Here is an 18,626-nt window from a genome sequence, read left to right as displayed (position 1 = left end):
CACACCTAATGGTTCCTGAAAGAATTGAGACCCACAGTGCCACCTACTTCATCCTTGAATGATGTCTAGACCAATACAGTGAAATATTTGAAATTCTCATCACCAGGAATTTCTGAACTGGAGATCCATCCGATCTCCTGTTGCTCATCATGACTGAACCAGATAGTTTCTTTATTGACTGGAATTCATGAAAATGGTGTAGAACAGAGATGCCATTGAGTTGGAGCCTCCTGGGAACTGGCCTTGGAGCAGTGGAGTACAGGTGTCTGATAAAACATCTGTGGTGGAGCCATGTGGATCTGTCATTGGCTTCCAAATAACATGTGACTGACATGGGACAGTCAGCAGACCCTTATATGTAAAGGCCTCTTGTTTTGGGGAGAGGTTTGGGGGTGATAATCAGAGTCAGATTGCTACTCTAAGTGCGAAAGATGTATGGGATAGCAGCCCAGTTGGTGTTTTCTCTTGCAAAACCTGACTCATCACATGTGACAGTAGTCCTTCCAGTGCTGTGTCCCAGTTTGTTGTAGGGACAAATGAAGCAAGGCACTGAAGATAGAAAGAAACAGTTTCATTTGGCTGCATCCAGGTTCAGAAAGCACAGCTTTTGCTGTTATCAATCAATCCCTCCAAGTTCAGGGAGTTTCAGAGTTTTATACCCAGCATGTAAGTAGAGGGGCTCAGAAGTTTACAGTCTGCAGAAGTTCACATAAAAGCAGCTTTTTCTTACACTGTTCTGGGCAAGTTAACACTTCAATGACAACACTTGAAAAGAGGAGAACTTCTTCTTCCCTTTCTTCTTCCCTCTGCCAGCTGTTACCATGGAGCCAATTTGTAACTTATCTTAAAAATGTAGACATCTCTGTGAAGCCCAGCTCAAGGCCAGAGGCCTTGTTTGCAATTTCTTCAAAGAACTATACTGGATATATTTGTGAAAATAGTAAGGGGGTGTCCAGCACCTTGGCCAGTGGCCAAGTAAACAGGGCAACACAAAAATAGAAAGTTTATCTACATTGAACTCTTTTGCAGAGACTCTTTGGCTGACAGTCCCCAAATCAGCCATGGTGAAATGGACTTTTCTGTGGAGAAAGGGGGTACCACTTCATTGGGTCCCCCTCTTCCTCCAGGTAGAAGTCTTTTCTGCTGTCCTTTAATAAAGCTTCAACTTTCCACTCTAAACTTGCCTTGATGTGCTTCTCTGGTGTTATACTTCAGCATTGGGAAAGCAAGGCCTCATTACCAGTAAATAGCCATAACAATAACAGTCAAAGGACAGAGATAATGCCAAAAGTAAAGTCAACATTTAGAATTGAAGATAATAATAATCTTTAGTGATAAGAATTCCTTAATTTAATACTTTAAAAATAATAACAACATTTTGCCAGGGAGCAAACTTGTGGCATTGCAGTCAAGGGGAGAAATAAAGAATGTCCATGCATTTCTGCCCCTTTCAATTCTTTATTCACTCAAATTCTTAATACAACTTTACTCTATAGGTTCCTAATGAAGAAAACAACAATCCTTAATGATAGGCCGTGCAGTGGAGATAATCAAATAACACCAAGCAATTCTAGATTAATTAATTCCCAGAAAACAATATTAGATTAATTCTGAACATTGCAAAACAGATTTAATCATGACAGGCTAGTGACAGACATTTCCTCTGAATGCTAAGTTCAAAACTCTCAAGCCTTAGGCTTTATGTCCTGCAGATTCACACTCACTCAACAGCAGTGATCAGGTCCTAAAGCAAAACAGGCTTTTTCTGGTGGGGAATAGACGACCAGTTGAGGAGAGGGTCACAGGGAGAAGTTGCAGCTCACACAAAGGTCCAGACAAGGTGGTAGAGTTTGAGAGCAGTGAGGATCACACAGAGAATAGGAAAATGATGGCAAGTGATGGGATGTCAGTGTAGGTCCTCATCAGGCTCTCCAGCTGGAGTACATACTCGTTTAGGGTGGCTAAATCCCTGTTTTTAGCTCTATTTTTTATACTAAATTTTGTTTTTATTTTTTATTTTTTACCACACCTTGTAATTACCAGGTGCCACCAGAATTCTCATTTACCCTGAGGTCAGAAATATCTGGTCTGGTGGTCTCCATCCTGATATTCTCACCTTTCACTCTTATCAGGAGAGGAAAGCCTGCCAGAGGCTTTATTCAGCTTATCAGGGTGAGGGCAAGTAATTTGTCTGAGGCCATATTAGAGGGCTCTGTGGGTGTGCCTGGTGAAAAGTGACCTCTATTAATGACCTCAGGTTTCAAAATGGAGTTTTTAAATGGAGTGAGAAACTGATGTGACTCCATTTTTGAGAAACCAGCCACTTCAGAGCAAAGCCTGTCCAAAAGGAGGAGTTACCCTTGTCCATGGAAAAACTCAGAGTGCTCCTAGGCATATACTAACCCTGCTGAGTTGTTTGTCTGTAAATAACTAGAGAGATCTTCCATGCCAACTGATCCTGACACAGTTAAACTAGGTTAGGACCCACAGCAACCCCCTAGCTACCACAAAAAACATGAGACACAGAAAATACCTGAAACACCAGGTGACCTTCCCAGTACTTTTGTTGATTGGTAACATGATTAGGCCAGTTTATCATATACACTCTTGCAACCTCTCATGGCCTAAACCAATCGGTTCAAAAGTATCCACAACTTGAACTAACCAATCACCCTTACACAACTTGTTTCTGCCAATGAATGTGCTAATTAATGTTAAGAGTTGTTGTTTGACTTTTCTGTGATGTGAAATGATTGGCTGTGTGATGTTGTGATGCATACAATATCCCACAAAATCTATTAATCCTCAATGAATTAAGGGTCAAGACTCACTCTTTGGGACCACTAAATCTGAAATGGTTGTGAGTCCAGGCTTGAGCTTACAATAAACACTCTTGTCTGACTACATCAGATTCAGCTCCTGGAGGTCTATTGGGGTCTCATGAATCTGGCATTACAGGAGTTGCTTAGGTTCAGGCCTAAGGCCATTCTCACACAACCCCTTTCACCTTGACAGCTCTTCTGCAGATAAACAGAAGCCATAACACATAACTCCTGTCTTCATAAACTTGATCTCTTGAGTCCAGTGTCATTTCAAGTTCTGGGTTTAAAAAGACATATTCATTTTCCTTGATGTTTTCAATAAATCACACAGAATTCTTAGAAAGGGCTTGGAAGGATAACAATGTTATATTGCAAAACTTCATGAACTTTCAAATTGCTTGCTGTGTGTGACTGACTAGTATGTGAAAGGCCTTGGGAATATGTGAATATATTATGAATATAATAGAACTCTTGAGACTTTTTTTTCTTACTGTACACATATCCTGAGGCCAAATGAGGCTGTTTACTAGAGGTCATTTCTCAAAGAAGAGATAGAGGAAATAAAGGAATAAATTAACCTAAATATTATAAATAAATCTAATATATATTTGATTAAAATTGAGGCCATATATGGTCATGCCAAATAGTTTGCTGAATCATTTCAATTACAGTTATTTAGTTATTTTAATGTTTTGCTTACTATCTGCATTAGAGACATAGTTGACCTGCAATTCAGGAAAACTGTTAATTCTAGCACTGAATTTATCAGGTTTTGATTCTTTGATATATTACTTATTGCCATAGGATCTCTTGTTCCTTAATGTGTATATTTATACATTTACACATTTTAGAAGTTTTTAGAAAGATAAAAGAAAATATGTATTAAAAGATTAGTTTAATAAGCTCTTTAATATTCCATTACTATGGTTATCAAATAGCATTTTCTTTTTACGAATGTATTAACCTGGGGATGGGGATGTGGCTCAAGCAGTAGCACACTTGTCTGGCATGCATGCAGCCCAGGTTCGAACCTCAGCACCGCATACAAACAAAGATGTGTGTCTGCTGAAAACTAAAAAATAAATATTAAAATTCTCTCTCTCTCTCTTTAAAAAAAAGAATGTGTTAACCAGTAATATGTATACAACAATAACATAATAAATAAATATGGTACAACCAAATAAACATAAATTAATAAATGCTATATGATTTATTTTATAATAATATTGGTAAAATATACCCAGAGGTGAAAATAAACATTTAAATAATGATACATATACATGTCCATTTTTATTAAGGTATAGTGAAATACATCTATTTTTGTAATATACTTTTGTTCATGAAAGCATCATAACTATTATTATCAAATATGATTGTAGCTGCACAAAATTAAAAATCCAAATTGCACGTATATCAGTAAATAAATGGCTTTTAGTGACTGAAATTTCTGAGTCTGTTATTGTGAAACACAAATATTCAGTAAAATATGCTCTGAAAAAAACCTCAATTTGAAAATGTAAAACATAGAAAGGAGTATTTAGAGTTGTTTTACCATGAGATTAATTTAAAATACCTTTGATACCCAAACAAATACTCTGAAGTTTTTGCTCTTAAGAAATACATATGAAAGAATACAGCAATTCTGTCTCTGAGTAATGCAAGCATAAGAGAAAGATGATAAGAATATTAAGTAAGCCTCAAAAATCTGAGGATCATGAAATAAATAAATGCGTGGCAAGAAAATATCAATCAATTTTGATGTAAAGTCAAAACTAATAAGCATTCTAATTTACCAAATCTTAATGATTTTATATATTAGAGAAAAGAAGTCAGAATTTTAAGCAAATACATGAGAAATGGGTGTGCACAACAAGGTTTAACCTCAGAAAATTTTATACATCCCCTGTGTCTGTCCATGTGTCTCTCTCATGTCTTTCCAGTGTGACATCAAAAAAAAAATGAAGAACAAGTTTTTGAGTAATTATATTTAGGTCTTAAAAAAAGTTAAAGAAAATAATTAGCTCTCTTTATCTATTTTTAGAAGTAATTTTCCTTCGTATTTTTTCAATAATTAATGATTACCCTGTGCTTGTTACTGATAATACAGAATGTGTAGAACCACCCAGAATGAGAGCACTATTTAAATAATGTCAGAACAAAAAGTGCTACAGAAGAGTAGGAACTGAAAAACAAGGCCAAAGCCAGTGCAGGACCACACAGCATTTAGGGGTATATCAAAGAGGAATGGAGTTGGTCTTAAGAGGTCTGACTTCCCTTAGCCAAGACAAATAACTAGTACAAACTGTCTTAAAATATTTTTCTTCAAATCTTATAATTTAATGGATACATGGTGAGAATCCAGAAGTTAAATGTAAACTAGCAAATTTACATTCATTTCTGGGACACTTTTACTTCTAGTTCTATAGATTAATTAATTTTAATGCCTTCCTAGATATGGTAGATAACTTTTTCTTATTCAACATTTATCAGGTAATTTACAAAGGACTCCATTACAGAATTCGGTCATTTTTAAAAATTCATAAAGCAACAGATGAAATTGTTTAAAACACAGACACAGTAATATCACAGGATATAAAGTCTGTATTGACACCATGGTCTTTATGTTTAGCTCATAGTTTAAAGAAAGGTTGACTGGCTTGTATGTTTAGTTTTAAATCTTATCTGAAAAAACATGAAACAACTTCTCCTGTGTCTTTAGACAGAGAGACTGGTGGTAACACAGGGACAACTGTGGGTTTGGCACCTTTATTCATGATCATTTTTACTTTGTGGAAAGACTTAAAACTCTTTCAAGATTCACATTCCCACTCAGCAGTAGGGAATTTTATTTTTTCATGTTCTGTCTCCCCTTTTCCATATCTCATTTCTCTCCTTTTAGAATCATGTTAGGAAATTTAATCTCCTTGTCTAATCTTCTGTTTTCATTCTGAAGGATCTTTTCAACATTATCTTTCAGATTTTAAAATCGCCATCTATTTTTTTTTTAAAAATTAATCTTGTTCTTAATATACAAGTTCTCTGCCTTCATTTTTGAGTTTTGCACCTGGTGAGATGTGATTCATTGAGTTCAGGTTTAAAAAAATAATCTTTAAGTTATAAAGTTTCAATCATATATTTTAAGATAAAGAAACAGTTTTAAAGGTATTGCTATAATATTTTAAGTACAATAATTTTAAATTACAAATATTTAAAATACATTAAATTTCTTTCTCATTTGGCAATCCTAATGAAGGCAAAATGGCTCATTGTCTTTTTACTTATAATTTTATTCTATTAAATATGCCTTTACATTTATTATTCATGTAAAATGATTAATAGAAATTCATCACTGGTTAAGAGACATGAATCAGACAAGAGGCAAGTTAAATAAAAATTCAAGTTTGTCTCCATACACAAAATAACTCTCTAAGCATACTTTTTGCTGGAAAAATTACTTCAAGATGGCAAGTAGCACGACCAAGTGTGCTGAAGGCTGAAACTGATTCTGAAAGCTAATGCCTCTCCCAAAGCACACCATCACAAAGTGAAGATTTCTAAAGTCTGGGAGACTAATGTTGATATTTTTGATGGAAACACGTACTCTTGTGATACTAACAAATTGTAGAGGAAAAATGATTCTTAAAACCCATGAAATGCAGGAACCCCAGAGTTCTGAAAACTATCTCAGATGTAAGTCACACAGTATACCTGCCTGACCATTAGATTTTGTTCACTTTAGACCTTTTAGAGTGGGAAATAAACATTGATTAAATAAATCACTGAGATGTGGGGTTCTAAACAACATTTATTTTCTCAACTATACAGTCTAAAACATTACTCATAATGGATTAAAGCACAAGTATCTGGGACATATTTTTCAAGGCTCTTTAATTTTATTAGAATATACATTTAATGTGGCACATTCTTTTCCAAATTTCTTATGGAACAATATCAAAGATTTGACATTATGCTTGATGATACTTAGGGAGTCACTTAAAGAACTGTAGAGTCATTCCACTCACGCTAAGACAATATCATATTTACATAAAGAGTGAGTTTTTTGGTTATTTGTGGTATAAGGTACAGATTCTATTCAAAACATTAGCAAAAGAAAATACAATCATTGTCAGATGAAGTCCTGACATATAAAAATAAAATAACTTTAAAAAATTCCAACCTGGGCATGGTGGTGAATGCCTGTAATCTTGGTTGGCTGTAGAGACTAAGGCATGAGAATTGCAAGCTCAAAGCCAGTCTCAGAAATTCTGCAAGATTAAGTCTCAAAAAAAAAAAAAAAGAAAGAAAGAAAAAAGAAAGAAAGAGCTGGGGTTTGGCTCAGTAGTTTAGCACCTGTGGGTTCAATTCCTGATTTAAATAATAATACTAATAATAGTTCTAAATGACATCATGATAAACACAATAAACATTTGTAACTGAACTTCTTTTGGGTACTGGGGCTTAAACCCAGGGCCTTGTGAATGTGAGGCCAGCACTCTACCAACTGAGTTATATCCCCAACCCTTTAACTGAACATATTACTAGACTCTAGCTTCCTTCTGTGACCTTTGTGCTTTTGCTATTCCTTCTCTTATTCTATACTTTCTGCCAAAATTTTCTTCAGAAACGAAAAACTCACTCCTTCCACAAATGACCTTCATAAAGGAAAATTTCTGTACATCTTCACCCCTTTGGTAAGGATTGTCAAGTCTTCTGTTATGACTTAAAAACTCTATCCTATTCTTTAATTTGATACTTCTGCCTGTTTTTCTGTCCTTTTGTTTAAAATTGTGATTTATAAGTGTATAGTTACAATAATGGTTTACATTGCTTCCTTGCCTTAGAACAAATAAGCTTTTTGCACACTTATCTATAAACCCCAATACTCATGCTTTGATTTTTCTTTGTGTTCAGCTACATCACCAAGGTGGCTACAGGTCTTAATGCAAGCACTTTCTGTTTGATCTGGTCCTGGCTTCCTCCCTCCCATGTATGGTGTCCAATTTTTTTTTGTGCTTGGTGAGACTTTTAGTGAGGTTACATCTCATATACCAGTTTTGATGTAATGAGATGTTTTTTGCAAATGTGGTGGACGTGATAAGTGGATGTGATATTGGGACTTCATGGGGATAAGTGACTGCAGTGTGTACCTGTCCTGCTATGAGGTCTTCTTCATGGTATAGAAACATTGTCTTATCCCTTGTTTACAAAACTTGAAATGATGGAGTATACAAAACCAAGCTTCATGTAGTTCTGATCTCAAAAGTTATGACCACTGCATGTCTACATTGTATAGAGCGTTTGCTTTTTTTCAGGGCTACTTTACTTTAGAGAACTCTAAAAATTTCTTTCATAACATATAAGTAAAAAAAAAACAGGGCTGGGGATGTGGCTCGAGAGGTAGTGCGCTCGCCTGGAGTGTGTGTGGCCTGGGTTTGATTCTCAGCACCACATACAAACAAAGATGTTGTGTCCACCAAAAACTAAAAAAAAAAAAAAAAAAAATTAAAATTAAAATTCTCTCTCTCTCTTTAAAAAATAAATAAATAAATAAATATTTTTAAAAAAGAAAAAGAAAACAATGTTGGGCATGTTCAAATTTTCCAGAAAAATCTGAGAGCAATTATTAATGATTGACAGATAAGTAAACTGAGAATCCCCGAGTAAAGTGATATATCATAGTTTATAAAGTTATTAAGTGTGAAAAGCTAAGATTCAAATGAAATCTAGTTAAGGTTTTATACCTAAAAAATACTATAATATTTACAAAGTCTTACACCAAATACATTATGAGGCAAGGCTATTACTTTATTGGCTTCTCCATTTAATATTTTCATTTTAGAAACATTCTATTAGTAGTAATAATAGTATTTCTGATGATAAATATATAAGAAAATATTCAACACCTTCAACATCCACAATGTTCAATAGAAACCATGTAGAGTTTTTATACCTTTATATCAGATTTTTAGAAAAAGCATTTATAATCTGATAGTTAAAATCATTTTTTAAACTGTGGTAGTATAAACATTGTTGTAGCTGCATTCTTTTAGTATGCTGTGATGCCCTTCAGAATATGAATTCATGAAGAAAATGTTCTTTTTATACAAAATGGGATAATGCTCATCATTTAAGAGAATGAAATCATGGCATATGCAAGTAAATAGATGGAGCTGAAGAATATTATGCTAAGTCAAGTAATCCAATCCCCCGAAACCAAATGCTGAATGTTTTCTGTGACATAAAATTTCTGATACGTAATGGAAAGGAGGGAGAAGCATGGGAGGAACAGAAAAAACTATAGATAAGGCAGCGTGGAGGAAGGGCAAGAAAGGGAGCATGGGGATAGGAAAGTGATGGAATGAGATGGATGTCATTATCCTAAGTACATGTATGAAGACATGAATGGTGTGACTCTGTTGTGTACAAGAGATATGAAAAATTGTACTCTATTTGGGTAATATGAATTACAATGCATTCTACTGTCTTTTATAATAAATTAGAATAAAATCTAAAAATTATGTCATAAAAGATTGTGAGCAAATTCAGAGGAAATCAAATATTTAAATACAAAAATAAAAAAGCATGTTTATATATGTTGAAATGTTGTATATATTCCATTGTGGAGTTTGTAATACTCAAGAATAACTGTAACATATTATGAAAAAAAAAACCAAATACTTTTTAAGCAACTAAAATATATTAATTTATTAAAAAATAATATATTGTCTCATTTAAATCTATTCTTTGAGATACAGAAAGACAGAATACAAAGAGTGATTATGAAAGTAAAACAAAATAGGTAGAAGTGGAAAACTAAATATACAAATGGAGAAAGAAGTCTTAATGCACTAGAGAATCCACACTAAAAATAAGAAAAGTAGTGAATGCATGATAAGACAGTGAGGAATGACAGATTATGTATCCTCTGATAAATCTCTGAAAACTTACTTTCTTGGGATAAAGATAACATATGAAACTATTTCTCACAAGTTTAGACACGATTTTGTAATTACTTATTCATGAAATTTTATTAAACAATATCAATTCTAGATACTTCCTGAAATTTTTCTCCAAGTCGATTAAATCTAATATATATTTTAGAATATGTATGTGTATGTGCACTATAGAACACTATGTATAAATTTATATATGTTTTATCTAAGGTTAACTTTTATATGTATGTGAAATAATTTGATTCTTTTATATTTTTCTAAATTTAATGGTAAATAAAATATTTTTATAGTAAATATAATGTGAGTGATATGTTTATTTTAAAGTGTCTGAATTTTTTTTACATAACTGGCTTTGTAAAGCCAGTCATTTCTATATTTTAAATAAAAGGTGTGTTTGAGGGGGCTGGGGATACGTCTCAAGCAGTAGTGTGCTCACCTGGCATGTGCACGGCCCTGAGGTCGATCCTCAGCACCATGTACAAATAAAGATGTATCCACCAAAAACGAAAAAAAATATATAAAAATCTCTCTCTCTCTCTCTCTCTCTCTCTCTCTCTCTCTCTCTCTCTCTAAAAAAAAGATGTGTTTGAATAAAAGCATTTTAAGAAAGCCTCCACTCAATGATGAATAAAATTCCCTATTAAAGAGTATTGACCATTTTTATTTTTTTTAGTAAAAAATGTTTCCCTTAAAGAGAAGAAATGGATGTTAGCCCATCACAGTACGCTAAATCACCTTTCATAAAAACTTGTGGCAGGGATGCAAAGAAGATTGTATTTCAGAGCACAGTGGATCTGAAACATCAAATAAAACTCTAGGCTTCATGAAATCAAAAGAAAAGATTTTACCAGCATTTTCTATTTACCACAGAGCCTTCTCTCAAAGAAGTAGGCAGTCCTATGCTAAGTACTTAATAGCATACCCTTGGTGTCAACATTTCCTATTCTTCTATAACAATCACTGGAGGTCCAGATTTCCCCTCACAGTCAGAATTCTATTTTCTTCTATAGGGTATGCTCACAAAGCAAAACAAATAGGATTTCTTGGAAAAGGACTTTTTAACTTATATTTTCCTTACTCTTTTTTCTGGAAACAAACAGAAGGCATCTGTCTTCAAAATTGCTTTCACCATAGTTTACTACAATTTTCTAATCCCAATATTGGACTGCAGGAATCTCTTTTTTGGGAACCAGTGTTGAGGGTCTTCTGCTGCCAAACAGAGGCCTCACAAGCCATGCGGAATGTGGATGATCCATGTCATGTCTTGTGAACTGCATGGCTTACACATTTGCTTTCCAAAAGAGTTAACCTGATGTGATCTAAAAGATCCTGTATTATATAAAATATGATTTTCTTTGAAATTGGCTATCTTTATTCAGCTCAGCTAGTGCGCTGCTCCTAATGGTCTCTGCATTAATATCAGTGAAACACAAAATAGCAGTGGGCCTCAACCAATATTTCTCATCTGTTTCAATACAAACATTCTTCAGGACTACTTCAGGATTTTTTGTATAAAAAGCCCAACCATCTTAAATAGGTTAATATACCAGTGGATTATAACGCCCTATTCTTATAGCTTTATGACTCTAATTAGCTTAAATGGTTATGTGTGTATGTGAATGGTTGTACCTGTGTCATTTAGGGTTAAGAATGTTACATTTTTGTAATCAGGGTATTTCTGGTTCCACTCAATCTTGGGGAAGTTCAAAGAGATTTTTATGCACACATGCCATCCAGCCACAGAGACCTGTGAACACCTCTTGCTGAGGCACATACATGGAAAGATGCACACTCATTAAAACCCTTTTCACCACAGATATCATTAAAACACCTCACATTTAGAAACAGGTGCATGACCCACAACTCACTGTCATCGCAACAAAAACACAGATGCATAAATCACCTTTATCCCTGCTTTCCCCGAATACACACACCACCACTTCCTTTCTAAAAAAATATATACATACCCACAAATACACCTGCCTGTTATCACCCAGGTACTGACGGTCATGCAATTATAATGTATACTTTCCAAATGCAGGCTTATACATTCCTATATACTCTACACTTCCTGAAGGCATGCACATGATATAACCAAACACTGAGTATGCATTCACACAGAAATACAACATACAACCCCCCTACACACACACACACACACACACACACACACACACAATAAACCCTATTTGTTATCAGAAGTCACATAAACAAAACCATAAGTACGCTGGAAAATCTCACAGACTTAATCCTCTCATCAGAAATACAATATACACAACACCTTGCTTCTGTCTCTTCTTGCTTTACACAGAATTTAAAATACACTGCAGAGCAGATAGGCTTAACTGAACTTTCCAACAAAAACCAAAAGACGACAAATTCTTCACAACAGTACCAACAACATTCTCCAGAATAGACAACAGATTAAGTCATAAAACAAACCTTAACAAATTTTAAAAGCTAAAAATCATTTGAAATAACTATTTTTCTGAACACAATGTAATAAAACTGGAAACTTACAGCAGGTGGAACTTCAGAAACATCCTGCATGTCTGCGATTATAACAAAAAGCTCTCAAATAGCAGGGTCAATGACAAACAGAATGGAAATTTATAAAGATTCTTGAGAAAAATGATAGAAACACAAAATAAAATCCCTATATCATAGAGCAGAGGCAATTTTAAGATTAGATCAGTACATACCTATATCAAAAAAGAAAACAGCCAAGAATTCCTCTTCAAGGAGGTAGAAAATCAAGAACATGCCTGACCCAAAGCTAGTAGAATAAAAAATACTAAACATCAGAGAAGAGGTAAATAAAATAAAGATTAAATATTATTTTAAAAATATCAACAACGGAAAGAATTTACTTCCTTCCTTCCTTACTTACTTACTTATCCCTAGGATTGAACTCAGAAGCAACCACTCACTGAGAGATGTCTCCACACCTAGTTTGTTTTTTATTGAGAGACAGGGTCCCATAGAGTGGCTCACTGCCTTACTTTTGCTGAGGCTGTCTTTGAACTTGCCTTCCTCTTGCCCCTCCTTGAGGATCTAAACTGTTCATGTCAATGGTTAAGAGTACAGCTTTGCCATTGAACTCACTTAAGCAGCGGGAAGATCATGATGCTGTATAATATGAGCATTCCCAGACGTGATACGTACGGACATCTTCGCATTGGGTTTGTCCACAGAAAGCATGAGACTCACCTTTCAGGACTCTGCTTGGTGCATGTTTTGACTTCTTCGCTTTTTTGGTGGAGATTTTCTGTTGGAGACTAAACTCAGAACATCATGCATGCTCGGCAAGTGCTTCCCCATGGAGCTGTGCCACCAGCCCACCTTGGCCTTTCTTGGTGATCAGAGAAAGTGTCTGTTGGACTCTATTTTTAATGACTTACTGGGAAACTTCATGTCCTCTGATTCTACCTCTTCTTCAGGTCCAGTTGAAGGCAAAGGTGCTGTGGCGAGCCATCCCCCTTTTCATCTTCTTAGTCTGCTGTCAGGTCAATCCGGTCTCCTGTGCTTTTGTTGGGGAAAGGGGGAGAGGGGGGAACCATGTGCCACTCCTTTGGTTTCTACTTGTTTTCAGATCCTTTGTTTGGTATTATGGCCTCAGATTCTGTGGACCCTTTCTACTGGATGTGAGGGATTCTGGCCTCCAACAGCGGGAGGCTTCGACTCACTGTGCCTCTTTTCTGCTGGACCAGCACCATTTAGTTAAACTACAGCCTTTCTGTGGAGCTCAGAGAATGGGCAGCTCTGTGGCCTGGAAAGTCTGCATGTGCCACGTCAAATAGCATGATCAAGGGTGCATTCAGCCTGGGAACCACCATCTTCTTAAGAGTTGGGTTTGAATGCAATACAAAACCTGGAAGAGCAAGATAAGTCTCTGCTTGAGAATTTCTGAAGACTTAAAAAAACTAGAGTGTTTGAAATCCCTGAAATGAGATGGTGAGTCCACATAGAATACTCTCTAGAACTCTCTATTGGTTTCTCAGCTGCATCTTTTTCATATCTACAGGTGAAACATATGGATCAAAACCATGAGTGACAGTGGAGGGTCAAATCTAACCAGTCACCTGTGTGTCTAGAAATGATTTTTTTGTGTATGTTGATGGTGCATTTGATGAACACGGTTTAAAAATGGGGTTCCAAAGAGGTTCCAGTCACTCAGAATCAGAGCTCATCTGAACATGATGGAAAGGGAAGGTTGATTTCCAACTAGATTCAAATGTGCCAGCCCCATCTGCAGACTCAGGAAATGATTGGAATGTTCTCCAGTTTTATGAACTGATGAAGGACGGGCCTCTCTGTCCAGCCAGAATGGATCTGTCCATGGGGATGGGAATGCAGTAGGCTCTTGATGGGTACGTGACTTTCCAAACAGAATGACATGGGGTCTGGTGGGCTCGACAGAGAAACTGAGTTGTGTTCTTATCTTCGGTTTTGGGGGGTTATGCTATAATTGCTGCCAGCAACCTGAAGCCCATCCAATGTGGAAAAGGGGTCACATTCAATTCTGTACGTTCATTTTATTAAATAATGTCTTGCTTTCTTGAGCTCACAGAGGCTTTGTGGCTGCCCGTTTCCTTAGGCACACTCATGGAGCTCGGTATCTCTGCAATGGTCACCTTGGGCCTCATCATGCAGCTCTTGGCTTGCACCAAGATGATTGAAGTGGGTGACACCCCAAAAGACCAAGCCCTCTTCAACTTGAGCCCAGAACTTTAAGAAAGATCATGGGTAAATTTCTGGTGTCCAGTTGAGAATTTGAATTGGCTCTAAAATTGGGGGCATTAAAACAGCCCAGTTTGGCCTGTGTGCTTTGCCTGCCGACCCTGTAGGTGCTCCATGGCCTGTTAGTGAGAGAGCACTTCTGGGTGGTGCTGGGTATGGGGGAAGGCCAGGCAGGGCAGGGGAGGGCCGGAATGCCCCAGAGGATGGACTTGAAGGATCAGTGCATGGAGGTCACCCCTTCACCAGCCATGATTTCCATACCTCACGAAGGAGGTGACATCTACTTCAGAGCTGTCATAAGAATTCTATCAAAGCCAGATCCTGTGGAGTATGCCTCTAATTACAGAAGCTTTGGAGGCTGAGGCAGAAGGATCACTATTTGGAGGTCAACCTCAGCAACTTAATGAGGCCCTAAGCACCTCAGTGAGACACTGTTTCTAAATAAAATAAAAAATGGCTGGGGATGAGACTCAGAAGTGAAGCACGTCTGCTCAGTCCTCAGTATAAAAAAAAAAGAGGATTAAATTAAATAATCACTCTCACAGTGCCTAACACATGGTAGTTATTTAGCAAGTGCTATTTTTCTTCTGTATTTAAAAGGATTTAATGAGCAAAAAGATGATCCTCTCAGTCCAGCTCTGCTGTTGATTAGATTTTTTGATGTGGAAGAAATTTAGATAATAGTTCTGGAGTCTCAGTTTCTACATGCTGTTAAACTAGGTTAAGAGTATTGGCTGTATCAAATGATAGGCAGCCCCAATAATGGGGTCCAGCCTCAGAGTCAGCCAAGCCTAGCCTCTGTTAACTGGAATGTGGTATTTAGAAAACAATATTTACAATTTTCTACTCTGCCATCTTCCATACAGCATGTCTTAGAGATCTTAAGTTAGTAGGTTAAATAATTCAGTGAGAAATCCATCTAACTTAAATTGTGAGTTTCAGACACAAATCAAGATTGTAGAATATTTTTATGTATTAATGCATTAATCATTAATGAATTAAGTAATGCATTATTAAATATTAAGTAGTGCATTTATTATTCAATGCCTTAAATTAATGCATTATCCTTCTAAAGCACTAATAAGTGGTTTTCTTTTTTAAATTTTTATTTTTGACATTTTATAATATACTTGGCTTAGTGCAGTGGTGCGCACCTCTAATTCCAGCAGTTCGGGAGGTTGATCTTGGAGCATTGTGTGTCAAAGCCAACCTCAGCAACAGCGATGCCCTAAGCAGCTCAGTGAGACTCTGTCTCTAAATAAAACCAAAATAGGGCTGGGGATGAGGTTCTGTGGTTGAGTGACCCTGAGTACAATCCCTAGTACCAAAATCAAAACAAACAAACAAAAAATTTGCATTATTTTTCTAAAGCCCAAATTGGGTGTTTTTTCTCTTTCTCTCTTTGTTTTTAATATTTTTTATGCAGACCTGAAAATGGAACGCAGTGCCTCTACCACTGAGCTACAGCCTCAGAAGTTTTCTCCTTACCGTTGACAATTTTTTAAAAATGTTTTTCCATATTAAGAATTCAAGATCATTTTTTAAAAAAAAGAATTTAGGATGACTGGTCTGAAGTTTAGTAAAGCACTTGCCTATGGCAGTGTCAGTATTTATCATCTATATTCCTGCCACACTCTGCTCAAGATTTTCTTAGGACCCTAGTGTTTGGCATGATTTTCACCATCGGCCAGTCCATTATGGATGTGATGATAGGCATGGACAGGGACCCCCTCAAAGATGGGTTCTGGGATCTGCCTTCTGATCACCACTCAGGTGAACCCCCACTCTCACCCCGCTTACTGAGTGACCCTGTTGTCCCTCTTCCTCCTCAGCAGTACTCAGCCAGACCTGGGGCCATGCCAGGCTCAGGGCTAGGCTCAAGGCTAAACACTGGCCTTAGCAGGGTAAGGCCCCGGGTTGGAGGCTGGTCACCGCCCAAAAAGAAATCAATCAAATAAAGACACTGCGCCCATCTACAACGAGAAATACTGAAATCAATAAAGGCATGCTGTCCACCTGCAAACCCAAAAACAATTAAGAAACAAAAAAAAAAATATTGGGCCTGGGGCTCAGTGGCAGAGGTTCACCTGGCATGTACAAGGCCTTGGGCTTGATCCTCAGCACCCCATAAAAATAAAAAAAAGTTGTTGTGTCCACCTCCAACTAAAAAATAGATTTAAAAAAAAATAGAGAATTGAAAGACCCTGGCTTTGGCTTCTCAATTTTCATGAGGCAGATTGAGGAAGGGTCTCTTACTTGGCCCTCATAGCAGAGAGCCCTGTCATTGAAGATGGAAGGAACCAGGGCACTGGGGCCAGTAACACAGAGTTCACTTCTATTAATTAATGTATTTTAATTCCGCAGTTCTTTGTGGCAGGCTTGATCGTCTTCCTTTTGCATGAGCTTCATTATAAAGGGCACGGCCTGGGCTCTGGCTTTTCCCTCTCCATCTCAAGCAACATTTGTGAAACCATCCTGGGGAAGGCCTTCAACCCCACCACCATCAACACCGACCAAGGTAAGGGCCCTGCCTCCCGTTGGGCACATCTGCTGGAAGTTTTCATGTATGCAGAGTATTCCTCTGGGGGAAAATAACTGTTTCAGAATCATTTCTTCTGAATTTTCAGTGTGCAAATGTTTAAAATTATAGCTGAGTGCAGAAGCTCAAGCCTATCATCCCAGCAGCTCAGGAGGCCGATGCAGGAGGATCACAAGCTGGAGGCCAGCCTCAGCAACTTAGTGAGGCCCTGTCTCTAAATAAAATATAAAAGTAGCTGGGGACAGGGCTCAGGGGTTAAGTGGTCCTGGGTTAAATCCCTAGTACCAAATAATAATAATAATAATAATAATTATAATAATAATTATAATTATTATTATTATAACAATAACAACAACAACACTTACAATCAAAATGATATCTAAACTTTCATGTCTTATAAGAATATTTCAAGGACAGTTAGCATGCCACAGAGTAATCCTGCCTCAAATTTCTTAGCAGGAACCTGCACTGAAAACATAAAGAAGTGTTGATTTTAGTCTATTGTCTTCTGGTGGACATTTCAGTTCTTTCTTAGTCACAGTTAGCATCGAAGTGAATATCCTTGGGCAATCATCTGCACATATTTTAGCAGTTGTTCTTAGCGAATAAGATTCTAAACATAAAATTTCTACACCAAACCACTTGTTCAGGCAAGGAGCAGTTAGTTCAATGATTACAAGTTCAAGGACAGCCTTAGCAAATAAGTGACACCCTGTCTCAAAACAGTCATGAGTAGAATGACTGTTCCTGGGTTCAACCCACAGTATTGCCATTTTGGGGAGGAAGGCACTGGGGATTGAACTCATGGACAGTTAACCCCTGAGCCCCGTCCCCAACCCTCTTTTGTATTTTATTCAGAGACAGGGTCTCGCTGAGTTGCTTAGAGCCCCAATTTGGCTGACATTAGCCTCCAATTTGCAATCCTCCTGCCTTAGCCTCCAGAGCCACTGGGATTGCAGGCATGCACCATGACACCTGGCTTACAAATCTTAATAAAATAAAAATTGAAAAACATGTGAAACTTCTTAGAAGAGGGAAATTGACTTTTTTTTCTTTTCTTTTTCTTTTGGCCTCTGATCCCTGAATCTGATTTTTGCTGGGAAGTCTCTCATGGAAAATATTTGTGTGCATTTTTTGTGTTTTTTTGCAATTGACTGTGGAGCTGGTTCTTGGCTTTCAGTGCCATGACATCAAATTGAGGAAACTGCAGATGCGTCCCTGTAGGGTGCCTGAGAGATCCCATGGGAAAGACTGGACCCCAGGTAGGAGTGTCGGTGACACTTACAGAAGAATAGGCAAAGGTGACACGAGACTCTTCCTAGAATTTCAGAAAATCTAAGGTGAATTGAGGATCTGGGGGCAAAGCAGCTGGGCCCCAGCTGTGGATGTGGCGGTGAAATCTGGGTAGGAGTTTAGGAGTCTGCCAAGACCTCCTGGCTTTGGCGGGGGGCTGCCTTCAAAAAGAGTGGGAGCAGTGGTGACCACAGGGGACCAGTCAGTGAAGGCTTGGTCCATGGCAGCCAGCCAGAGGATCACTTTGCTCTGGAGCAGGATGGTGAGTGAGGGGACAGT

Source organism: Callospermophilus lateralis, unplaced genomic scaffold (assembly GCF_048772815.1).
Source record: "Callospermophilus lateralis isolate mCalLat2 unplaced genomic scaffold, mCalLat2.hap1 Scaffold_258, whole genome shotgun sequence".
Lineage (NCBI taxonomy): Eukaryota > Metazoa > Chordata > Mammalia > Rodentia > Sciuridae > Callospermophilus > Callospermophilus lateralis.
This window is presented reverse-complemented; position numbering follows the sequence as displayed.